Here is a 24,475-nt window from a genome sequence, read left to right as displayed (position 1 = left end):
GAGGTTGGCCCAGGATCGAGCATTGTTTCGTTCTGCTGTGCATGGGGTCGCTATGAGTCGGTTCCGACTCGATGGCACCTGATAACAACAACTCTTTTTATTATTTTCAATTAATTGGTTCTAATTTATATGTTTTTCAATATTTGCTGTGCTTTTATATGAGTTTTCCTTTTTAATTTCTGGTAATAAAAAATATTTTACAGTTGCTGCACAAGGAAGGTAAATCATAGAAGCTGATGATACCAACATTTACGGAATATTGCACAAGTACAATATTTATCGAAAAAAATTAAACTAGCTGAGTACAAATAAATTAATTACTGGAAGGAGACAAGAGAATAAGAAGGAGATACTTTTGAGTGTAATAAGTAGAGAGTAATTATAAATAAGGGACCAGAGAGAGGTAAGACAACAGAAATAGTTGGCTTCCCAGTTAAGTCTTTGTATTGCAGGCAGACCATATTTAATTCTCTACCACATTCAAAGGCAGGAATGCTTTGTAAAACTATGTAATTAAGTGAAATTTCTAGCAGCTGCCTGGTAAATCTCAAGAGAGGAGGCCAGCTAAAGGCTAGGTTCTACAGCCATCACAGCTCTGGTTTTAATTTGAACCTGAAATGACAGTCACACCTAGGAAAAAGAATCAGTAATGCTTTTGATATAGACTCTTTATCTATAGCAGAGTCAGAAGCACAGAAAACAAGGCTTAAGAGACAAGCTTTATATATTAAAAAGGATTTTCTTGCATCAAACACCATGAAGAATTAAACCCTTATGGCCAAATCTAAGCAGGGGACACAAAGTGCCATGAAAATGTGCTATTGGACTGTAATGGGTTCCATTCTATAGAAATAGATTGAGTCAATGTAAGAAATCAAGTGACATCTGAATTTGGCCAGAGTCAAAGGTAATTATTGTCAAAAATTTATGTGCTGAAAGGGGATTTGCTGCTGGGTTTAGTTTGTCCTGTTTCCCACTAAGTCTCTGGGTGACTCAATGGTCGTCAGCTAACTAACTATAAGTTTTATAGTTAGAATTCTCTCAGAAACATTGGGAGAAAGGCCTATTGATCTATTTCCAAAAGATCAGCCAATGATACCCTAAGGAGACCAATTCTCTGACACACATGGAGTCCCCATGAGTTGGAATCACCTGGGCAGCAAGTAGTTTAGTTATGATATTCCCCACTAACTCTTATACTCAAGGTGGTCATGTGTCTGGATTTGCCTAGATAACTCCAATTTATGCCAGTTTACTTGGAACTTGGTTATTAATTTTTCTTTTAAAAAATGTTCCAGTTTGCATGGTAAATCATATTTGTTGTTGTTGTTAGGTGCCATTGAGTCGGTACTGACTCATAGCCACTCTATGCACAATAGAACAAAACACTGCCCGGGTCTGGGCCAACTCCACAATTGTTGCTATGTCAGAACCCATCGCTGATACCACTGTGCCAATCCATGGGGTCCTCCTCCTTTTCTCCAACCCTCCACTTTACCGAATATGATACTTTCTCCAGTGACTGGGTCCTCATGATAATATGTCCAAAGTATGAGAGATAAAGTCTGGCCATTCTGGGTTCCAAGGAGCACTCTGGCTGTACTTCTTCCAACACAGATTGGTTTGTTCTTTTGGCATATTTTGAATATTCTCCTGCAGCACCATAACTCAAATGCATCAATTATTCTATGGTCTTCCTTATTCAACTTTCACATGCATATGAGGACATTGAAAAGTACATGGCTTAGGTCAGGCGCACCTTAGTCCTCAAACTGATATCTTTGCTCTTCAGCACTTGAAAAAGGTCTTGTGCAGCAGATTTGCCTAATGCAATACGTTGTTTGATTTCTTTACTGCTGCTTCCATGAGTGTTGATGGTTGATTGAAACAAAATTAAGTTTTTGACAACTTCAATTTTTTCTCCATTTATGTGGATATATTGTTTATGGGTCCAGTGCTAAGGATTTGTGTTTTCTTCACATTGAGATGCAACCCATACCAAACTCTGTGGTCTTTGATTTCATCAGTGTTTTAAGTCCTCTTTGCTTTTAGCAATGCAAGTCATATCCTGTGCATTATGCAGATTGTTAACTGAGTCTTCCTCCAAACCTGATGCCACATTTTTCTTCATAAAATCCAGCTTCTAAGATTATTTGCTCAGCAAACATTTTGAATAATTATGGTGAAAAATGTCAACTCTGGCTAACATCTTTCCTAATTTTAAACTATTCAGTGTTCCCTTGTTCTGTTTGAACAACTGCCTCATGGTCTACATATAGGTTTCTTCTGAGCACAATTAAGTGTTTTGGAATACTCATACTCCACAATGTTGTCCACAGCTGGTCATGATCCACACAGTTGAAAGCCTTTGTGTAGTCAATAAAACAGAGGTAAACATCTTTCTGGTATTCTCTGCTTCCAGCCAAGATCCATCTGACGTCAGCAATGGTGTCCCTCATTCCACACCCTCTTCTGAAACCAGCTTGAACATCTGGAACATCTCAGTCCATGTATGGTTGCAGCCATTTTTAAAATTCCCTTTAGTAAAACTTTATTCGCATGGGATATCAGTGATGTTGTATGATGATTTCGCGTTCTGTTTGGTCATGCTTTTTGGCATAGGTACAAATGTGGATCTCATCCAGTCAGATCACAGGTAGTTTGTCTTCCAGATTTCTTGGCATGAATGAATGAGTGCCTCCACTGCTGCATCAGTGTTTTTTTTTTGAAGGTTCCAATTTGTATTACATATATTCCTGGTGCCTTACTAAGTCCCTCTGTCTATGTCTTTAATACAGCTTGGATGTCTCCCTTCAGGATCATTGGTTCTTGATCATGTGCTACCTCTTGAAATGGTTGAACACTGAACATTTCTTTTTGGTACAGTGACTCTGTGTACTCCTTCCATCTTCTTTTGATGTTTTCTGCATCATTCAATAGTTTGCCCAGAGAATCATTCAATATCACAATCGAGGCTTGAATTTTTTCTTCAGTTCCCTTGAGAAATACTGAGCATTTTCTTCCCTTTTGGTTTTATAATTCCAAGTTTTTGCATATTTGATACATTTCCAGCTTCCCTTTGAAATTTCTGTTCAGCTCTTGTACCTCCTCACTTCTGCTATTTGTTTTAACATCCTTAATCTGCAAAGTAAGCTTCAGACTCTCTTCTGACATCCGTTTTGGACTTCTCCTTGTCTTCTTAATGATCTTTTGCTTTATCCTGTATGATGTTCATGATGTCATCCACAACTCTTCTGGTCTTCGGTGTTTAGTGTCTAATGTATCAAATCTGTTCTTCAGATGATCTCTAAATTCAGGTGGGATATATTCAAGGAGCTCTGGTAGCATAGTGGTTACGAATTGGGCTGCTAACCTCAGGGTCAGCAGTTTGAAACTACCAGCTGTTCTGTGGAAGAAAGATGAGGCTTTCTGCTCCCGTAAAGATTTACAGCCTTGGAAACCTTGTACAGGGTGGCTATGAGTCGGAAACGACTCCACGGCACTTAACAACAACAACATATTCAAGGTCATGTTTTTGGCTCTTGTGGATTTGTTTTCATTTTCTTCAGCTTCAGCCTGAATTTGCATATGAGCAATTGATGGTATGTTCCACAATCTGCCCCTGACTTTGTTTTGGCTGATGATATGGAGCTTTTCTACCATCTCTTTCCACAGATGTGGTGAATTTGATTTCTGTATATTCCATCTGGTGAGGACCATGTATATACTAGTTTGTTTCATTTTTTTAAGGTATTTGCATTAATGTAAAGATAGATGTTTTGTAACAAAAGGAGGGGAGTGGTTGATCTTGCAGTCCAGGAGCGGATGACCCTGGGACCATCAAGGGAGAAAAGCAGAGTATGGGACCTTATCCAGAGAAGCACTGATGCTAGAGATTGAGGCAGAGACAATGACGTGGAGAGATGGAGCAGCTAGGGACTCTAGACTCAAGAAGGGAGAAGGGCTGTGTGCTGGTGGCCGGGGGGCTGACATGCAGAGTATACCCTTTGGTTGTTTAAATGGTTATATATTCTGGAGTACTTCGGTGTACATCCAAAATAACAAACAAACAAAAAATACACAAAACAGAGGGATTGGAAGCAAATGCTGTTGAATGATGATGCATGGAGGGGATTGTAATTATTGCAATGAAACAAAATATGATAGGATGAATATAAAGCTGATGCTGTTCCATGTGAACTATCACTCAATTCACAATAAAAACTAAAAAAAAAAAAAAAAAAAAGGTATTTGCACCAAATAAACCATTGGTCTTGCAAAATTCTCTCATGGGATCTCCAGCATCATTTCTATCAACAAGGCCATATTTTTTAACTACTGATCCTTCTTGTTTCCAACCATTTGCATTCCAATCACCAATAATTATCAATACATCCTGATTGCATGTTTGATCAATTTCAGATGGAAGAAGTTGGTAGAATTCTTCAATTTCATCATCACTGGCTTTAGTGGTTGGTGTGTACATTTGGATAATAGTGGTATTAACTGGTCTTCCTTGTAGGCGTATGGATGTTATCCTATCACAGATAGCATTGTATTTCATGACTGACCTTGATATGTTCTTTTTGATGAAAAATGTGATGCCATTCCTCTTTAATTTGTTGTTCCTAGCATAGGAAACCATGTGATTGTCAGATTCAAAATGGCCAATACCAGTGCATTTCAGCTCACTAATGCCTAGGGCATTGATGTTTATGCATTCCATTGCATTTTTGACAATTTCTAATTCTCCTAGATTCATAATTCACACATTCTAGGTTCTGATTATTAATGGATGTTTACCGATTTTTCTGTTTATTTTGAGGTGTGCCCCATCAGGAAAGGAAGTTCCTAAGCACTTTACTTTACTTACATTATCATGATCAACACTAGTTTTAGATGGCAGCTCTTCCCCAATTACATTTTAGGTACTTTCCAAACTGAGGAACTCATCTTCCGGCACTATATCTCACAATATTCTGGTGTTCTTCATCATGTTTCATTATTCAATATTCTGGTGCTGACAGTGTTTCTCTGCTATTCATAAGGTTTTCAGTGATTATTCAGAAGTAGTCTGTCTCTCCTTCTTTCTAGTCTGCCTTTGTCTGGAAGCTCAGCTGAAACCTGTCCACCATGGGTAACCCTGATGATATTTTAAATACCCGTGGCATAGTTTTCATAATCACAGCAACACACAAGCCATCATAGTATGACAAACCGCAGACAAGTGGTGGGGTCAATTCTATAGTCATTTCTTTAAAGACTTAGTCCCTTTTGTTCTATTTCCTAAACACATCTTGAGGAGCCTTGACAATGGTTTCGAGCTCTGCTGCTAACCAACAGGTTAGTGGTTTGAACCCATAAAACTGATTTGCAGGAAAAAGATCTGGTGATTTGGTTCCTTACTCTGTCACATGGGGTTGTTATGAGTGAAAAAATCAGCTCAAAGTCATGTAACAACAATGAATACCTCTTAAATGTGTCCACTTTTCTCCATCTCCATTCTCTTCACAGCTTTATCTTTACAACGTTTGCTGCAGAAGTCTTATATCGGATCTCCATACTCTTCTCCAATACATTTTACATATCACTCTAAGAAATCTTTTAAATACAAAATCATGACATCCTCCACCTTTAAACTCCTCCATGGTTTCTCTTTGTGTTTAGGCATAGAAGAACTTGTGTTGCCTTGATTCTATTCCAATCCAGTTTGACAGCATTCTTTCTTATCTTTCCTGATTCATGGGACAAATTTGATTTTTTCTACTTCTCTTCACTGCTTCGGAGATTCCATATTTGTTCTCTCTTTCTGTCATAGTCTTCCTCCCCTTGACCCTTTGTTTTACTCTTATCTTTTTGGTCTCTGTTAAAACGCTGCTTCTTCAGATTGCCCCTTCCCTGACAGACAGAGACTCAGTGATGTTTATGCCTACAAACGTGTATGCTTCTTCGTACCAAGACAGAACAGCTACACACATACAAGTTTGCATTTTCCTCGAGATTTCAAGTTCCGAAGGAAAACTATATTTTATCTTATTATTGGTGCTTTAACACATTAGTGTATAGTGAGTATTCAAAAACATTTAGTTGAAATATTAATCAAAAAGGGAGCTGCCATTTTAGGCAGCTCAATTTAATCATAAAATACCTATTACCAGTTGAATTGAAATGTCACCTTTAAATACATGTTACTAATAAGTTATACATATAATTTCTGTTTTATTTTCTCTCATAATTGAACATGTAGTAGACTTAATTCCTAAATACCAAATTAAGGGAAAGGAGCAGATAATTTGACATATCTATTTCATATTTATTTTTATTATGTTGAACTTAAGCAATCAACACTTCTATTCACAAGTTATTTCTAATGCTTTTGTTTATTCACTTTCCACCCATTTTTGTAAAATGAAATAAAATGTAATAGACTACTCAAGTAATCAAGCAGGTGCTTACTCTGCTCAAAGTGTTGATTGAAAGGGAGTATCATGATATAGAGGTGGTGGTACTAAGTGCCATGGATCAGTTCTGACTAGCAGTGACTCTGTATAGGGTTAATGAGGTTTAAAATATTTTCAGGAGCAGAAAACAACATCTTTCTCCCATGGAGCAGCTGGTGGGCTCAATCACCAACCTTGTAGTTCACAGTCCAGTGCTCATCGTCATGATATGACAGACAGAAATATTTGTCAACTGAGGTTTGAAAGACTGAATTAAGTATATTAAAATCAGTGTAAGTGCTTCAAAGTATATATTATCAGAGCAACCATTCATGATAGGAAAATCAACTTAAAACTTGAGGATCTCTTGAATTTGATTCATCTGATCTTTAGGATCTATATAGGTTCTGAGGAATTCCGTGGCAATTTAGAGAAAACTCAAGTCATTGTGGCTCATTAATAATGAAAATACTTAAATAGCTCACATAACAAGAACTACAAAAGTTGACAGTTCCAGGGTTTGGCATAGTGGTTCAAGAACACTATCGGAGACTCAGGCTCTTTTTACTTCTCTGTTCTTTAAGTCTCACAATTATCTATCACTTGGTTATAAAATGACTGGCTTAGCTGTAGAAATCAACTCCTCTCACAACAACAATGATGGAAGAAAAGAAATAGCAGGAGACCAAGAGCCTTCCATTCTGTAGCCTCTCTCTTTTCATCTGGCAAGAAGCCACCCAGACTGACCAGATCTGGAGAACATGCTCACACCTACATACCTAACAAAAGGGAATGGAAGTACCATGAGATGCTCCAACCAGTAGCAATTTATCTCCTGGTATGAGGAGAGTCTCTAGTCCTAAGGGCCAAGGATCTCACCTAAGAGCAAAGGACCTCACCTCATTACATGAACAAATTTAGGTAGTCAACAACATCTGCTACATAACTCTGAGTGTCAGAGTTGTATCAGATTCCAACAAATTAAAATTGTAAAAAAAAATTGTGAACATGATTGGATATGCTTGCTTCTGTCCGTTATAACACAAAGGAACTTTGAGGAAACTGCTATTCCAAAACCAGAAGGGAATATGTTAAAAATAAAATTAAAAATGTTAAAAATTGAGTTCCTTTTCTTAAAAATATAAATATCTAGACAGGTTTAGAGATTCAAAATCATATGATGATTAAAAAACCAACAACTTCCTTCAGAGTCATTCCCATCAATGTTCACAGCCTACTGACCAAAGCTTTTATTTCTTTATTTTTTTTTAATGTTTTATTGTAAATTATGTGATAGTTTACATGGGAGAACATTAGCTTTATATTCATCCTATCATATATCATTTTATTACCATGGTTACACTCCTCTATGGATGATCAGCCAACCTCAACCCTGCAAGCCTGCCCCCCGGTCGTCAGCACACAGCCCCTCTCCCTCTCTGGGTCTAGATTTCCCAGCCACTACATCTCTCCACATCATCGTCTCTGCCTCCATCTCTGGTGTCACTACTTCTCTGGGTAAGGTCCTACTCTCCGCTCTTCTCCCTTGATGGTCACAGAGACCTCCGCTCTTAGACTGCAAGTTCTAGCACTCCCCTCCTTTTGCTACAAAAGTCTACCTTTACATTTCCAACTCTCACAGTCAGTCCTGATAACAATTATTCATCATTGCATCACAAGAGACCTATCTGCATCTCCTTTCATCAGACCCGCCCAGCCCAGACAGATTGGATACTACTCAGTGGAGATTCTACCTTCCTCCACATCCTCTGACAAAAGCTTTTATTTAGCTGCATGGTTTTCATAATCACATTCCAGTTAAGGGAAGACAAAAGAAATAAAAAAATATAGAACATCATTTCAAACTCAAACTCTCACTGTCCCAACACCTCCAACATGGCCTTTATGTTGCAGCAAAATGGATATCAAGAAAGTCATCTCTAACAACAGCAATGTGTCAATTGCATCCTAGAGATATATTGGCTCTGGCCCAAGAAGCCAGGTATTAAACTGTTCAGTTTTAATTCAAAGCACATGGAATAAGGTTCTCAATGTTGAATTTGGAGGATCTACTTGGAGAATACCTCATGGTCTCTGCAACACAGAAGATGGTGAAAATATTTTAGGATTTTTTTCAAATGATACTAATGAAACGACATTTTTACCAATTGCCTTTTATGGCTTCCATAAACAGGTTTTTTCTTTGAAATCAAGAGTGACAATGATAGCGCTTAGCAGGGCTCTTCTCAGATGTCATTATCAACAATGACACACTAAGGATTTATATTCCAGGTTCAGATGAATTGCAGGAGTGCAAGCAGTGGATCTCCTGAGATAAATAGACAGATATTGATAAATGGTGTTACAATGCATATCCTGTTTTCTATATAAGAGGAAATAATTTCTATCTCCTGCTATAGTAGACTTCCAAATTGATGTGTCTTAGGGAAGATAAGCAAAATGTAATTCTTTTGGCCTCCCCAGTGACTAATACTGCCAGACATAAAGTAGATGCCCAATAAGGATTTTCCCCCATTTTTGGTATAATTTTTATTTTTTATTTTTAAGATGATATATTTTGGTGGACAACTGCCGTTGGGTCATTGTCAGGCAGCCTTTCCTTCAGTGCTTGATTTCCTCTGGAGAAATTATTTTACCCCTATGACTAGATGTCATGTTGGGAAGGTTAGACAGCACTTTACAACATCTCCATTGCCAAAGTGGAAAGTTCTCAGACACTTGACTCCTCCTAACCTACCAGGGCTTAGGATATGCCCTAAATTGAACTAGTAATAACTTGGTACTTTGAATCTTCAGTAACACAGAATAAGAGGAAGCATAATTAATGCCTTGCAGCAGTGGAGGGAGCAGATGTGATTGTTGTTGTGTGGTGCCGTCAATGCCAAATCAGCTCTCATTATTCATCTAATAAATTCTCTGTTGCTTAACTAACATCAGCTTCTATTATTTATAATAACACATTTTAAAATATGAAGAAGTAAAATTAGATAATAGAAGTATCCATAAAAGTAACTACTTTCTCTTAAAGTATCTTGAATATTTTTCATATTAAACAGAAAGTAAATATTATGTATCATAATTTAAAATAACTTAACATATATTTGCATTGATGTAATGTAGCTTATTTAAAAGTGTTGCATATTTTGATATTTTCTTTTTAACTATTATAAAAAAATCTTCTGATGAGAACCTTTGGCTACATTATTGTCGATATAGTTCTGATATATTTTCCTTTAGAATACACTTCTAATAGTGGAATTTTTAGAACAAAAGAAAGAAGATGTTTTGAGGTTTTAAATCATCTGAATAATTCCTCACCATCACCACAGAATGTTGTACAACTTTGCCTTCCAATCGGAAATGTATGAAGGTGCTGATTCTGAGAAGATTGTATTCATAAGTCTCTTTGTAAGATGGTGGATAGGGAAATATGAAACAACTCAACTTTACTTGAAATATACACAATTTAGAAAGTAATCAGTCTTTGGTTTGACAAGCCACATGGGATGAAGAAGAAGAGTGACAATAGGACTCAATGCATGCTTCATACTGTTTGATTATTCTTCAGAGTTCTTAGTACAACTTAATACAAACCAATTCCATAGGGGTTCTTGGTAGACTAGGTTATGGTCAAGGTTCACATAGTGAATTTGGAAGAGAGGAGATGATCAAATAAAACCCATCTTGCTTTCATTACAGTGACTCTTCACTGCTAACTGACTCTATACCCAAAGTTCAGGATTGAAAGAATTCTATATCTATCTGAAGTATATTTTCACAAGAGGCATTGCTAAATCCCATTGTCAAGTTGGGATGCCTAGATAGAAACTAACAAAAACACAAAGTCTGACCTTGACCTGCAATCTTTTCTTCAGGTTATTCTATTAAAAAATCATATAGGATCTTCCTGAGTCAACTGACCTGTATTTGAACTCAGTTAGAGTGGCACTGTAGGATAAAGCACTGGACCACAAGGTTGGTTTGAACCACAAGGTTGGCAGTTCAAACTCACAGCCACTCCTTGGAAACCCTGTACAGGATTGCTCTGAGTTGGAACTGAATTGGTGACACTTAAAAACAACAACAAAAAAACAACAACAGTAGCAGCGGGTGTTTCTGACAATAAAAGAGGAAATTTGGCTAGGTCTGTGGTCAAATTAAGAAGTGCTGGTGATCCAGTGGGTTAAATGTTGGGCTGCTAATTTAAGGTCAGCAGTTTAAGTCCATCAGTCACCCTGAGAGAGAAAGTCAGTCCACTTCCATAAAGACTCAAAGCCTTGGAAACCCCAGGGAGCAGTTCTACTCAGTCCAACAGAATCACTCTGAGTTGGAATCAACTCGAAGGCAGTGGGTTTGGTTTTGCTTGGGTGCTGAAACAACAGCATTGTGCAAGTGAAGCCTAATGAGAGCCAACTTTTCCTAAATAAGTTGCTGTGTCTAAGAAAATACACTGATAAACACAATTTTTTGGCTCTTTGTATTTATCATGAAATAAATGGACATATTAGTCCATGTGTATGGATGAGTCTGTGTACATGTGATTATAAGTTTGTGTCAGTGTGTCAATTAGTGTGGATACGTGTATAACCTGGACAAATTTAGGGACATCAAGTGGCCCAGACCCAGTGAGATGAGAGATTCAAAGAATCATAGATCAAGCAGGGAAAGAATAATTAAAATACTACAACTCTTTACTAAATCTCTCACAGATAATGCATTCTATAGCACAGTAAGTATCCTGAGAATACTTTTCTTCCTGGCTCTGATTTTTCTCAACATAGCAGCTGTTCCCTGTTTCATTTCTTTCAATGTCAATTCACAATCATTCCAAATTCAGCCCAAGTGACTTTTCTATTTTCTCTTCTCCCTCACATTTTCTCTCATCTACTTATAATGCAGAATCACTTACCTCTTTGGCTTCTTAAGTATTTTCTATGCTTAACATTTTAACTGGTTATTCATAAAAAGGTGCATCCAGGTGTTGACCTGGTAAGCAGCTAAAAGTTTGGGGAAGAGGGAAGTATTGTGAATATTTAAGTTTTAATTGGTTTGGTTCTTATTATACATTGATAGTTTTGATCATAACATATCCATATACAATTTACAACAAAATACAGCTTCATATAGTGGCAGGTAATTGTGATACATATATTCTTTAAGGAAAAATAAACTTATAAACCAACAGATAAAAAACAGAATTTTACTTTGTCTTTCCAAAAATGGCCAAAGAAAATAGTACTTCAATACTACATTAGTGGACTTACTAGTGACTATGCTATTAATTTATTTTTCTTCTTAATCAAAGGGAAAAGCTAGCCTGAAAGAGATAATGGCTAAAGTATCAAATGTCTAGCTATGAATCAATAAAACTTATTATCAATTGTCATAGAAACATACAGTTTTAAAGAATATCAAAAATTAATCTAGTTAGAATGATACTATGATACGTCCAGACTTGTCTTGACTATGAATTTACATTGTTTTATTTCTGAAGAAGCTGTCTTGTAGAGAACACAGAAATGTATATTTAGTTAATAATAATAAATTTTAAAAACAGCAATGTTAAAACAAGTAACTGCATCCTGGTAGGCAAAACAAATTTCACAGTGTATTATTGGTACCTAAAGCTCTAGCTTCCTTTAAAAACGGTGAGGTACTTGTATAATTATGTGTTGGAAGAAGGAGAGGGTAAGAGATTGCCAGCACTAATGATTTGTCAACAGAGTTCATCTTTTTGCAATTTAATGTTAGCTGTAGATTGAGGTTTCAGGCATCCTTTTATTTCTACCATAATTACTTAACCTATTTGACTGCTCCAAATGCACACAGTGACCCTTCCTTAATGTTCATTTTTATTATATGAAGCATCTGTTTAGATGCATATGCTGAATTAATAGCTTTTATACATTCCAAGTTTATACTGATATCATAAAATAGACTCTGTATTAATGAAGTTCATTTTTCTACTATCCAGAATGTACAATCAATGATAAAATGTTTCTCCAGGGAGCAATAAAGCTAAACATAATTAAAGGATTCTGGGCAGTTAGCTCACTGTGTCTTTGAGAAAGGGTCAATTATGGATATGCTGCATATCCACTTGCTGGCCTCAGTTGCCACTTAACCAACAGGTAAGATAAATAATTGCTTAGTCATACTCAGACCTATAATAATATCTGCTAAATTATTAATGGTGGATCATAGAGTTCCTTAATAGTTTTTGAGAGCTTCCTTTTTGATTTGAGATGAATCTAACACACTATCAAATATGTATAGAATATCTTTTGTGTGTAATATACTTCAACTTGTTGCTGTTGTGCCTTTGAGTCAGTTCCAACTCATAGCAACCACACTATGCACAATGGAACAAAACACTGCCCGGTCCTGCACCCTCCTCGAAAATTTTATGTTTGAGCTCATTATTGCTGCCAGTGTATCAATCTATCTTGTTGGGAGTCTTCCTCTTTTCTGTTGACCCTCCACTTTACCAAGCATGATGTCCTTCTCCAGGGACTGGTCTCTCTTGATAATATGTTAAAAAATGTGAGGTGAGACTGAAGTTTCACCATCTTCTCTACTACGGAGCACTCTGGGTGGACTTTTTCAAAGACAGATTTGTCTGTTCTCCCATTAGTCCATGGTACCATCAATATTCTTCAGTAATAACATAACTTAAATTTATCGATTCTTCCATGGTCTTCCTTATTCACTGTCCAACTTTCACACACATATGAGGCAATTGAAAATACAATGGGTTAGGCCAGGTGTCTTCAAACTGACATCTTTGCTCTTGAACACTTTAAAGAGATCGTGTGAGGCAGATTTGCCTAATACAATATGGTTTCTAATTTCTTGACAGTTGTTTCAAGCATGAGTGATGATTGTGTGGATTCAAGCAAAACGAAGTCTCAGATGACTTCAAATACTTTCTCCATTTATAATGATGTTATTTATTGGTCCAGTTGTGAGGAATTGTGTTTTCTTCACAGCTAAGGTGCCATCCGTACTTAAGGCTATATATAGTCTTTGATTTTCATCAGTAAATATTTTAAGTCCTTTTTGTTGCATCCAGCAAGTGATGCCAAGTTCTTCTTCATATAATCATTTCTCAGATTATTTTTTCAATACACACATTGAATTAAGTATGTTGAAAAGATACAACCCTGGCACACACCTTTTAGCATCCCTTTGTTGTCCGAATTAAAACAAAACAAAACTGCCACATGAGCATGATAAAATGTTCTGGAATACCCATTCTTTGCAATGTTATCTAAAGTTTGTTATGAATCACACAATTGAATGCCTTTGCATAGTTAATAAAGCACAAGTAAACATCTTTCTGGTAATGTCTGCTTTAAGCCAAGATCCATCTGTTTCCTCACCCTTTTCTGAATATGACTTGAATTTCTGGTAGCTAGCTCCCTGTCACTGTACTACTCCAACAGTTTTTAAATTATCCTTAGCAAAATTTTACTTGCATATTGAATTAATGATATTGTTAGACTACTTTGCATTCTGTTGGGTTAACTTTCTCTGGATGCAAACAAATATGGATATCTTCCATTGTGTTTGGTCAGGTAACTGTCTTCCAAATTTCTTGGCATAGATGAGTGATGGCCTCCAGCGCTGCATCACTTTATTGCAACATTTCAGTTCATAGTCCATCAGTTCCTAGAGCTTTGTTTTTCATTACTGCCTTTAGTGTGGCTTGTATATTTCTTCCTTCAATTCTGTTGGTTCTTGATTATATGGTACTTCTTAAAATGGTTGACCATAGACAATTATTTTTGGTACAATGACTTTCTGTATTCCTTCTATCTTGTTTTGATGCTTCCTGTATCATTCAATATTTTGCTTAATGTTGTTGTTGTTAAGTGCAATCAAGTCAGTTCTGACTCAGCAATCCTATACACAACAGAACAAAGCAGTCTGGTTTTGGTCATCTTTGTTGTTGTTGTTAGTTGTTGACACGTAGTGAATCGATGCACTATGCAGAATGAAATACTGGCTTGTTCAACCCCATCCTCACAATTGTTTTTATGTTTGAGCCCATTGCTATTGCCACTGGACCAATCCATCTCATTGGGGTTCTTCCTCTGTTTTGCTGACCCTCCACTTTACCAAGCAAGATGTCCCCCAGGGACTGTCTCCCCTCCTCCTGATGATATGTCCAAAGGATAAGAGACAAAGTCACACCATCCTGGCTTCTTAAGAGTATTCTGGTTGTACTTCTTCCAACACAATTTTGTTTGTTCTTCTGGCCATCCATTGTACTTTTAGTATTCTTCCCTAACTCAAATGTATCAGTTCCTCTGCTATCTTTCTTATTCATTGTCCAACATTCACATGTATATAAAGCTATTGAAAATACCATGGCTTGGGTCAGGCACATATAGTCGGAATCGACTCAACGGCACTTAACAACAACATAGGCAAAATTGGGGTCCTGATGTAGTGCTGCTGGTGAATGCTAGATTCATGCTTTGTACATTCCATGTTCCAATTATTAATGGATGTTTTTAGGTGTTTCTTCTCATTTTGAGTTATGCCACATCACCAAATGAAGGTCCTGAAAGCTTTGCTTCACTCATGTCAGTAAGATCAACTCTATTTTTAGGAGGCAGCTTTTCCACAGTCATATTGTGAATGTCTTCCAACCTGAGTGTAAGCCTCAGCATGAGCTGGTATCCCAATAGTAGAGAAGGGTCGGAAGTTGACAAATAGTTGCAACTATTTTGTAGATAGATACAAAAGATCTTAGAGTCAGTCCTTATAAGTACTGTTCCTTCACCTGTAATAGAAATCCATCCAAAGTCCTCTTGATTTTCTCCTATGTCTCAAACTTGTTGACTTCTCTCCATGACTTACCATTCAAGTCTAACTTCTATTCTTTCTCATTCTTGTTGTTAAGTGCCATTGAATTGGTTCTGATTCATAGTGACCCTGAATAGGGTTTCTGAGGAGCAGCTAGTGGGTTTGAACCACTAGCCTTACAGTTAACAGTCCAGTGCTTACGCACCACATCAGGACTCCCTAAGTCTCTCTAGGAGTCTGAAATCCTGGTAAGTGCTGTAAGATAAGTACTAGACTACCACCCACAAGTTTAGCAGTTCAAACTCACTAGCTGCTTACTGAACATTCAAACTCATAGCACTTAACAACAGGAGTCTTCCAAGCACTCTTTGCATGTTCACCCTCAACCTCCCCATTCTTGTTCACAACAACCAAATGAATGTTTTAAAACTACATCTTGTATGTCTGCACATCTGACCCCCCCACCCCTCCCACACATTCACTTTTATATGACATCCCTTTGCTCTCATGATGGAAACCCAAATCCTTCATTGAGCCTCCTAGATGTGGCTCCTGTAGATTCATATCAAAGGACCCTTTTTGAGAGTGCACACAGGGCCTTTTCACTTCTCTTGTAGTCTTAAGATAGGACCACTAGCCCATCCCTGGCCATACTTGATTAATTTTTATTTACTTGACTAATCTCTGCTCTAAAGGCATTTCCTAAAATAATATTCCATGATATGCTAGACTAGATTCGGTTTCATTGTTACATATTCTCCTAATAATGACTTTATTTACTCACTTTACAGTTTATATTCATTTGTACTTTTAGTTATTTGACTACTCAATCATTGCTACCCACTCTATCCAGCTGTAAGCACCATAAAGCAGGAAGGTCTGTTTTTGCTTACCATTTTATCATCACTAGCGCAGGCATCACACATTCATACTTGTTGAGTGATTTGAAAAATAAGCTCAAAGAAGGAAATCTCATTTATAAATGTTGGGTCCAGTTATAAAATAAACATCTTTGGTATTCTATTTTAATGAAAACGTATCTTGTATTTCAAAGGTTAAAGAAAATAGACAAAGCTCCTACTACAGTAAACAAATACATACAAAATAAAGATTCTTAGAATGCTGTTTCGTCCTTCCATATCACTCCTGCCCTCGATATGAAGAGGGAATTGTAGTGTAGTGTAGCTCATAACAGAGCTTTGTTTTCATAGGGGACAGGCTTGGATTAATGAACAGCAAAATGAAACTTTCAGGCATAGACACTTCATAAAAGCCACTTCAAAACTCTGAAAATGAAATGAAAGTTGGCGCTGCAAACATAATAATTCTTCAGCAGTTGGTTTAAGGATTTCCCCATCAATGAATAACAAGGCCACAACTACGGCATTGCATGGTATGGAAATTTATTTAATCGCACTTTTCTCTGAAACTGTATTACTTATTTAAGTATATGCTATTTTTTTTATTGACAGCATTAGAGATTGTTTGAAAATTCAAGCCAATACCAATGGTATCCAACTTTAGACTAAATATAACTGGCAGTTCCTTCATTTCCAGTCCTTCTTGTGACAGCATGAAGTGTTTGGGGACAGCATCATGGCGGGCGGTACCAAGCCGTTCTCCATTTAGTAGGCCTTATTCACATCTACTTTCCCTGGGTAAGTCAGGGCATTTACATTTATATTTTATTTGTTTTTGTAATAATTCTATTGAAGCGCATACATTTACCTATTTAAATGAAACAATTCAGTGGTATGTTTATCACCACCAAAAGAAACTGTACCCATGACCAGTCAATCTGCATTCTGCACTCATCCAGATCACAGCAACAATGAATCTGCTTTCCATCAATATGAATTGCCTATTCTGGATATCTCATATAAATAGGTGCACCCAATACAAGTATAGACCAATTTGTATCTTATTTCTTTCACAAAGAATAATTTTTTCAAAATTCTTGCAGTAGTATGTATTATGTAGAGTGTAATAGTATGCAGTATGTAGTAGTATATATTATTCCTTTGTAACTTTTTATAGCCAAATAATATTTGATTGTACTGATAAACAGCATTTTGTTTATCCATTAATCACTTTGGGGACATTTGTGTCCCTTTCAATTTTTGGCTATTAATATAAATAATGCTGTTATGGACATTGTTTTAAAAGTTTTTGGTTCTCTTAGATATATATCTAGGAGTAGAATTACTGGATCAAATAAATAACTGTTTAACTTTTTGAGGAAGTTTTAGATTCTTCAAAAGTGGCTATGGTTCCTGTGAACCTGGGTGGGGACCTGGTTGGTCAGCAGTATGGCAAGACCTAGGGACTCCTGGGTCCAGAGTTGGTGACATGGCCACAGAGGACTAGAGTGGAGTGTGAAGTGTCCAGCTGATAAGAAGTGACTGGATATACACAAGAACACCCACACTTGCAGATAATCCCCACTTGACCTGGCTTCAATAGCTGGATGATCAGAACTCGACTAGAAGAAAAAAGAAGAGGAAAAAAAAGAGTAATCTGATACAATCTGATGAACTTGACCTACACCTATGGATGCAGTAGCTCAAAAGAGGGAACGAATCTTTACAGCAAGGATCATTCCCACCTCCTCGGTACACAGGGTAGACAGGGATGGGCAACTTGGACATTAGCTACCAAAAATGGGGGTGGGGGAAGGCTACAAGGCAAGAAGTGACTGGCTTACAAGCTTTCAAGAGGGAGCCTAGATCCAGAGGGTGCGGAGGAAGGTAGAATTTCCACAACCCGTCTGTCTGGGTGGAGCTGATGAAAGGAGATGTGGATAGCACTCATGTGGTACAATAGTGAATAATTGCTATCAGCACTGACTGTGAGGGTTGGAAATGTAAAGGTAGACGATCTGTAGCAAATGGAGGTGAGTGATTGCCTTTGCAGTTCAGGAGCAGAGGGTCCCTGGGACCATCAAGGGAGAAGAGTGGAGTGTGGGATGGGACCCTACCCAGAGAAACAGGGACACCAGAGATGGAGACAGAGATGATGACGTGGAGAGAGGGAGCAGCTGGGAACTCTAGACCCAGAGAGGCAGAGGGGCTGTGCACTGATGATCTAAGAGCAGGCTGTTTGATGATGCATGGAGGGGATTGTATCATGGCAATGAAATGATATACCATAGGATGAATGTAAAGCTAATGTTCTCCCATGTAAACTATCACATAATTCACAATTAAAACTTAAAAAAAAAAAAAAAAAAGTGGCTATGGTATTTTACAATTCTATCATTAGTGTATGAGGGAGCCAGTTTCTCCATATCCTTCATAGAAAAAAAAAAAAAAAAAAAGTGGCTATGGTATTTTACAATTCTATCATTAGTGTATGAGGGAGCCAGTTTCTCCATATCCTTCATAGTTCCTTTCCGTCTTTTTTGTACATCCTACTGAGTGTAAAAGGAGCTCTGGTAGCATAGTGGTTACAATTTGGGTTGCTAACCTCAGGGTCAGCAGTTCGAAACTACCATCTGTTCAGTGGGAGAAAGATGAGGCTTTCTGCTCCTGTAAAGATTTACAGCCTCGGAAACCCTGTACAGGGTCGCTATGAGTCAGAACTGACTCCAGGGCACATAACAACAACAACTGAGTGTAAAGTGTTATCTCGCTGTAGTTTTGAGTTGCATGTAGCACTGGAGTGCTAATCACAAGGTTGGCAGTTCAAGCTCACCTGCAGCTTAGGATACCCTAAACAGGTTCACTATTGGATTACCTTCTTTCCTGTTAGGTAGATAGCTTCTGTGGTGCACTGAATTAATGTCTTTTCTAGCGATAATCCTTCTAATCTCCTACCAAAAGATTTTTTCCTGATGGATTTGTGAAAACAAGGTGGGGGAAGGTGCTGATGAATTACATAGTTCAGCTGTGAGTAATTGTTAACAGGGGTAATTGTGAACACTTGGAACTGTAATGTGGATAGTAAAAATAGGTGGATTCTAAGTTATTGTAAAATTCACCTATCAGTAAAGTTCATAATGTAGTAAAACTTTTTTCAGTTTACCTAAATGGAGTCTTGGTGTGGTGCTGTAGCATGAGAACTTCAAGATCTACAGTGCAAATCCACCAGACACTCCTGGGAAACCCTACAGGGGCACTATGAGTTGGAACCAATTCAGTCATACTTACCAACAAATGAATAATTGGGGGTTTGATAGAATTAGGCTTTATTTGACTGATTTATTCACTGATATTATTGTAAAGTTTCTAAAATACATTCATTTTCATAATGTGGCATAGGTACATCAATCATCAGTTCCAAGAATACAGTTTGTCAGTAATCCTATCATTTTGCCATTGATAGACTTTAGTTACAATGAGAAAAGCAAACTTGAAAGACCAGGTAAACATACAAAAGTGATTAAATTTTTAACCTGCCCCAAACTAGATCAAAAGCAACTACAAATAAACATACTGGTACTATTTTTACATCTTAATTCTACCGATTTCCAAGTAAAATTTATTTCCTAGAATCATTTTAGGATCTTTTCAATGTCTAGTTTTGCTCTGATGCTTCCAGATTTTTGCCTTGCTTGTTTTGTATGATAATATACAAAACAAGACCTATTTTCTATTTTGTCTGCATCTTTTTTTTTGCTTCAGTGTATTCATACTTAAAGTTCATGGCCATTATCAATACGTTCTAAAATCAAGATTTTATTATCTTTTAATTTCTGCAGCACATGCATCTATAATTCAGTCATTGTAAAAGTTTTTTTCCTTTACAATCAATCTTAGAGATATACAGAAATAATTTTGTGTATACTCACATGGCAGCATCAATGGCTCAAAAGTAGCAATGATTCTGAGGTTGGCCTAGGATTGGGCAGTGTTTCATTCTCTTGTGCATAGGGTCACTATGAGTTAGTATCAACTCAACAATAATAACTCTCAATTATGAGTAGAGAAAATCTATGTTGGTAAATTATTATTATGTGTTTAGGTCAGGGGTTATAAAGAAGTTTTAAAAAATTGAATTTTTGAGCTGTTCCACTATAAGATTTTGGAAATGATGCAACTGAGGCAGTTTCCTCAATGGATACAGTAAAGCACACACACACACACAGAAAAAATGCAATCAGGACAAAAAGAATGACTCATTACTTTAGAAACTCTGCTCTAAGAAACTGAATCTCAAGGCTCAGAAAAACTAGCATTAAAATCTTGAAACCCAAATATCAGAAGCATGTAACAAAGATTATTTGATGCAGAAACTGTGAGACAGAAAGGGAGCATGGTTCTTTAGTAAATAGGTCTTATTCAGTATTCTGAAGAGGTCCAGAATGTGGGCCCAGGCTGAGTGTACAATTTTGAGTGAGCTGTTTATGCATGATTGCATCACTGTAGCCCCTCTCTGCTTTCTCTGCCTTGCACTGAGCCTGAAAGGCTAACCTCTGTGCACAAAATCACTTGGACTCATATGGCTGGTAACTTCAATTACATTAATCCAATATCAGGTACAAGAAGGTCTTTCCTGTCACCCTCCAAGCCAACAAGCAATTTTCACAGGGAGTCTGTTCATCTGCCTACAGCATTGCTCTTGTTGTTAAGTGCCATCAAGTCAGTTTCAACTCATAGCATAGGATTTCCAAGGAATAGCTGGTGTGTTTGAACTGCCAGCCTTGTGGTTCAAACCTTGTGGTCCAATGCTTTATCCCACAGTACCACACCAGGCCGACAACATTAAATACTGCCAAGTTGTACCTTCAGCCTGGTTATTGGTCTTTGTAGTTTTTGGAGACTCTTCTCTGCCATGTACCTTCAAACTCCTGTGCAACAGTTTGCTTCTATTTCTAATCCTTCAGTGTGTCATCATCTGGGTTGACTGCCATAACCTCATCCACATTTTTACAAAAGTACCATTATGACACTCTCTTAAAGTACCCCTTTGTGTGTGTTATCTGTTCCTTCCCATGTTCTGACTGATGCATAAAGCAAATATATACACATTTCAATGTTAAACTATGTTCCAAAATTCTAAAGACAAAAGAATAAGTTAGTGTTAAGATAATTCTTTTTACCCCTAGAAAACCCTAAATCAATCAATCATGTAATTGTATCCAAGTATTACTGCTGCTTCCTTTCCTCCAGAGCCCCAAGTTTACCCCACTCTCAACAGGAATTCTTTTAGGATTCCCTGACAACCAGAAATGCAAGAGGGTTCCAAAGTGTGGAGAAACCCAAGTCTCTGTATGAGTTCTCAATTAAGGGTGAAATATTGCTTGTGTATGTTATGAAACATATTGAGAAGACCATACATGGAAAGTTGAAATGGGGATGCACTGGTTGAACTAAAGCAGCTTCCTTGGACCTTGAGTTGGAAGGTTTATGCTGAGGATGATGGAGCTGCATGAGAAAGAAACTGTGTTGTTGACACCGTGGCAGCCGCCCACCAGTCCTGTACTGTTTCTCTGACATGAGAGATCATTGTACTGGTTGTGGGTAAGTGCCATCAAGTCAGTTCCAACTCATAGCGACCCTGTATAGGGTTTCTGAGGAGGGGCTGGTGAGTTTGAACCATCAACCTTGTGGTTCAAACCAACCTTGAGATCCAGTATTTATCCTATGGTGCCATACCAGAATTCTATATAAGGAGGAACCAACTCCAAGGCACCTAAAAACAAATAGCAACAGAATGCCTCCTAGGCTAACCTAATGCTGATATAATGCATAAAGCACTGCACATAATAAGCTGCATTACTGCTGTTGTTTCTGAGGCTATAAGTCTTTACAGGAGCAAAAAATCTATCTTTCTCCCAAAGAGCAGCTGGTGGGTTTGAACTGTTGATCTTGTGGTTAGCAGTCCAGTGTCTATCCTACAGTTGGCTGTTATTACTTTTGCTACTGTTAAGGTTGAGGTAAAAAAAAATAATAAAATAAAAGCTTAATTTAAGTACTGGGGTGTGGAGTTAGAGCAAGGTGAAAAGAAAAATCTAAAAAAATTGAGAAACGTGTTAGGCAATTTAAATAAATCCTTACCTTAATTTCTACATTTGGTTTCTGTATATTGCTCCAAATGCTGCCAAGGTGGTTTGTACCAGTCAAAGAGCACCATAGTAGTGTATTTGGCACAAAGCATAGTCAAGATTTCCAAAACATTTGTTTGGAAGCCAGAGCCTTGTCTACGTTAGAGACCTGGGATGAATGGGATGAATGGATATACAGACTAGGGGGTGCCTGCAGAGCAGAACGAGGTGGGAGATTAATTCTTCTCCATAGTTAAGTGCAATATTTTGAATAAAATATATGGTGTTTAAAGACTTGGGTTTCTAAATAATTATTTGTTGAACTACACAGGAATCCTTCGGTAAAGAATATGAGTACTTAAAAAATGCTTCTTATCTCCGTCTCAAGAGGGTATATCATATGCTAGGTACATCTAGGGTGGGAGAAGAGTTAGACTTAAATGATAATTTGAATATTATCTAAATTTAAATGCAAGTTTTCTCTTTAGTAATTTGAGTTGATTAAAAGATAAAACCACTTCAGTTATGTGCAACATGGTTTTAAAAATCTGAGTGTCAGATGATGTATTAAATTCAATTTCAGGACAAAAATAAAATACACTGCTTTATATATAATACAAAAGAATAAAATATCTAGTATAATATATAGTTGTACAGTCAAAAACAAATTAATGGAAAATTTTGCCAAAGGACTTTTTTAGAGATATAAAATATTACACATCTATATTTCAAAAGAATGATATGAAATTCAATATTTTTCAGGAACTTGAAATCCCTTATAGTTCATATTCATTATGCAAAACTTATAAATATGGCTAGTCAGGAAACAAAGAGAAATATGGCTAGTCAGGAAACAAAGAAATAGAGGGATGGAGCAAGAGAAGAAAGGATAAGAGAAAGGAAGGAGGAAGGGAGGGAAGGAAGTCCGGAATTAACCACTGCAGACAATTTTGTTTGAGCTGTAGACTTTTCTCTAAGTGTGTCAACATTTAAAAAATAAGGATGTATACTATGTATATGTGTATCTATATATGTTGTTGTTGTTAACTGCCGTAGAGTCGGATTCAACCCATAGCGACCCTGTACAGGGTACAAGCTGTAAATCTTTACGGGAGCAGAACACCTCCTCTTTCTCCGGTTGAACAGCTGGTAGTTTCCAAATGCTGACCCTGAGGTTAGCAGCCTGATTCGTAACCACTATGTTACCAGAGCTCCTTAGTCTTCTCCTAGAACTGAGAACATTGAAGTTAAACTTGTTGGGGAAACTGACTTCATGATGAATAAAAACATTTCAGCTTCTTCTAGTTGTGCCATGCGTTTAAGTGAGCGGTACTGCAGGAAGTCCATTTTGACTCTTGTTAACAGACAACCTTAAGCCATGTACAAGCCTTTTGTGTAGGTCTTGTGAAATTAGATTCCTCACTTTCACAGATAGGGATCCAAGAGAAGTAAATTAAGGTTACTTGCATTCTTTTGCTAAACTGGTGAGTTGTATGATGGAGCAGGCTTTCAAAGATGCACACATGGTCAATTTGGTCAAATCTCCAGAAGTTCTTGTAAACTGTCTTCTGCTACGATGTAGTTTTGAATAAGAGACTGGAAAATGGATGCCAACAAAACAGAACCTGCATTTCTTCCCAAAAGATGCTCTTACTTTAATTTATAAAGACCTCCCCTTTAAAACTTTGGAAGTTGATGCAAAAATGGCATTAGAATTATTTCAGCATAAATACAAAACATTTCAGAGAAGAGAAGGCATCTCGGAATGCTGAAAGAATAGTTAAAATATATAGACACATTTTACAATATGGAATAACCTACCGGAAAGATGGAGAAAATTGGTAATGGTAATAGTTAAGGTTTTTTTTGTGTGTGTGTCAACTTGACTGGGCCAGGATTCCTAGTGGTTTTCGGTTGAGATGTGGTTATGCCCATGATGAGAGCTAATACAATTCTATGATGATTGGCTATGAATATCCAATGAACTGAAAGGATGCTTCCTTGTGGATGTAGCCTGCTGCCAATATAATGGACACTCAATCAAACTTCACTTGCTTTTTGTTGAGTCAGGATCTTGCTTCTGGCTCATTCTCCAACGTCTGGTTCTTTGGACTTAAGTCAGTGGCTTGCTCTATTACCTGCCTGCTAGTCTGCCCACCTGTCTGCCAGCCTGTCTGTCTGCTGGATTTACCTGCCTGCTAATCTTGGTTCATCT

The 24,475-nt window shown here is 37.3% G+C and overlaps 1 protein-coding gene and 1 pseudogene across 1 annotated transcript in view; one reads left to right on the top strand and one right to left on the bottom strand.

Moving 5' to 3' along the window:
• Positions 1-24,475, bottom strand: part of MAGI2 (membrane associated guanylate kinase, WW and PDZ domain containing 2) — a 1,931,490-nt gene that overhangs the window by 1,414,032 nt on the left and 492,983 nt on the right. The gene's annotated exons all lie outside the window — the stretch shown is intronic.
• LOC102835379 lies at positions 23,489-24,105 on the top strand (annotated as a pseudogene).

This window comes from Chrysochloris asiatica, unplaced genomic scaffold, assembly GCF_000296735.1.
Source record: "Chrysochloris asiatica unplaced genomic scaffold, ChrAsi1.0 scaffold00010, whole genome shotgun sequence".
In the NCBI taxonomy this organism is placed as follows: domain Eukaryota; kingdom Metazoa; phylum Chordata; class Mammalia; order Afrosoricida; family Chrysochloridae; genus Chrysochloris; species Chrysochloris asiatica.
The sequence above is the reverse complement of the archived record's forward strand: the minus strand, read 5'-3'. Positions and strand labels throughout refer to the sequence as shown.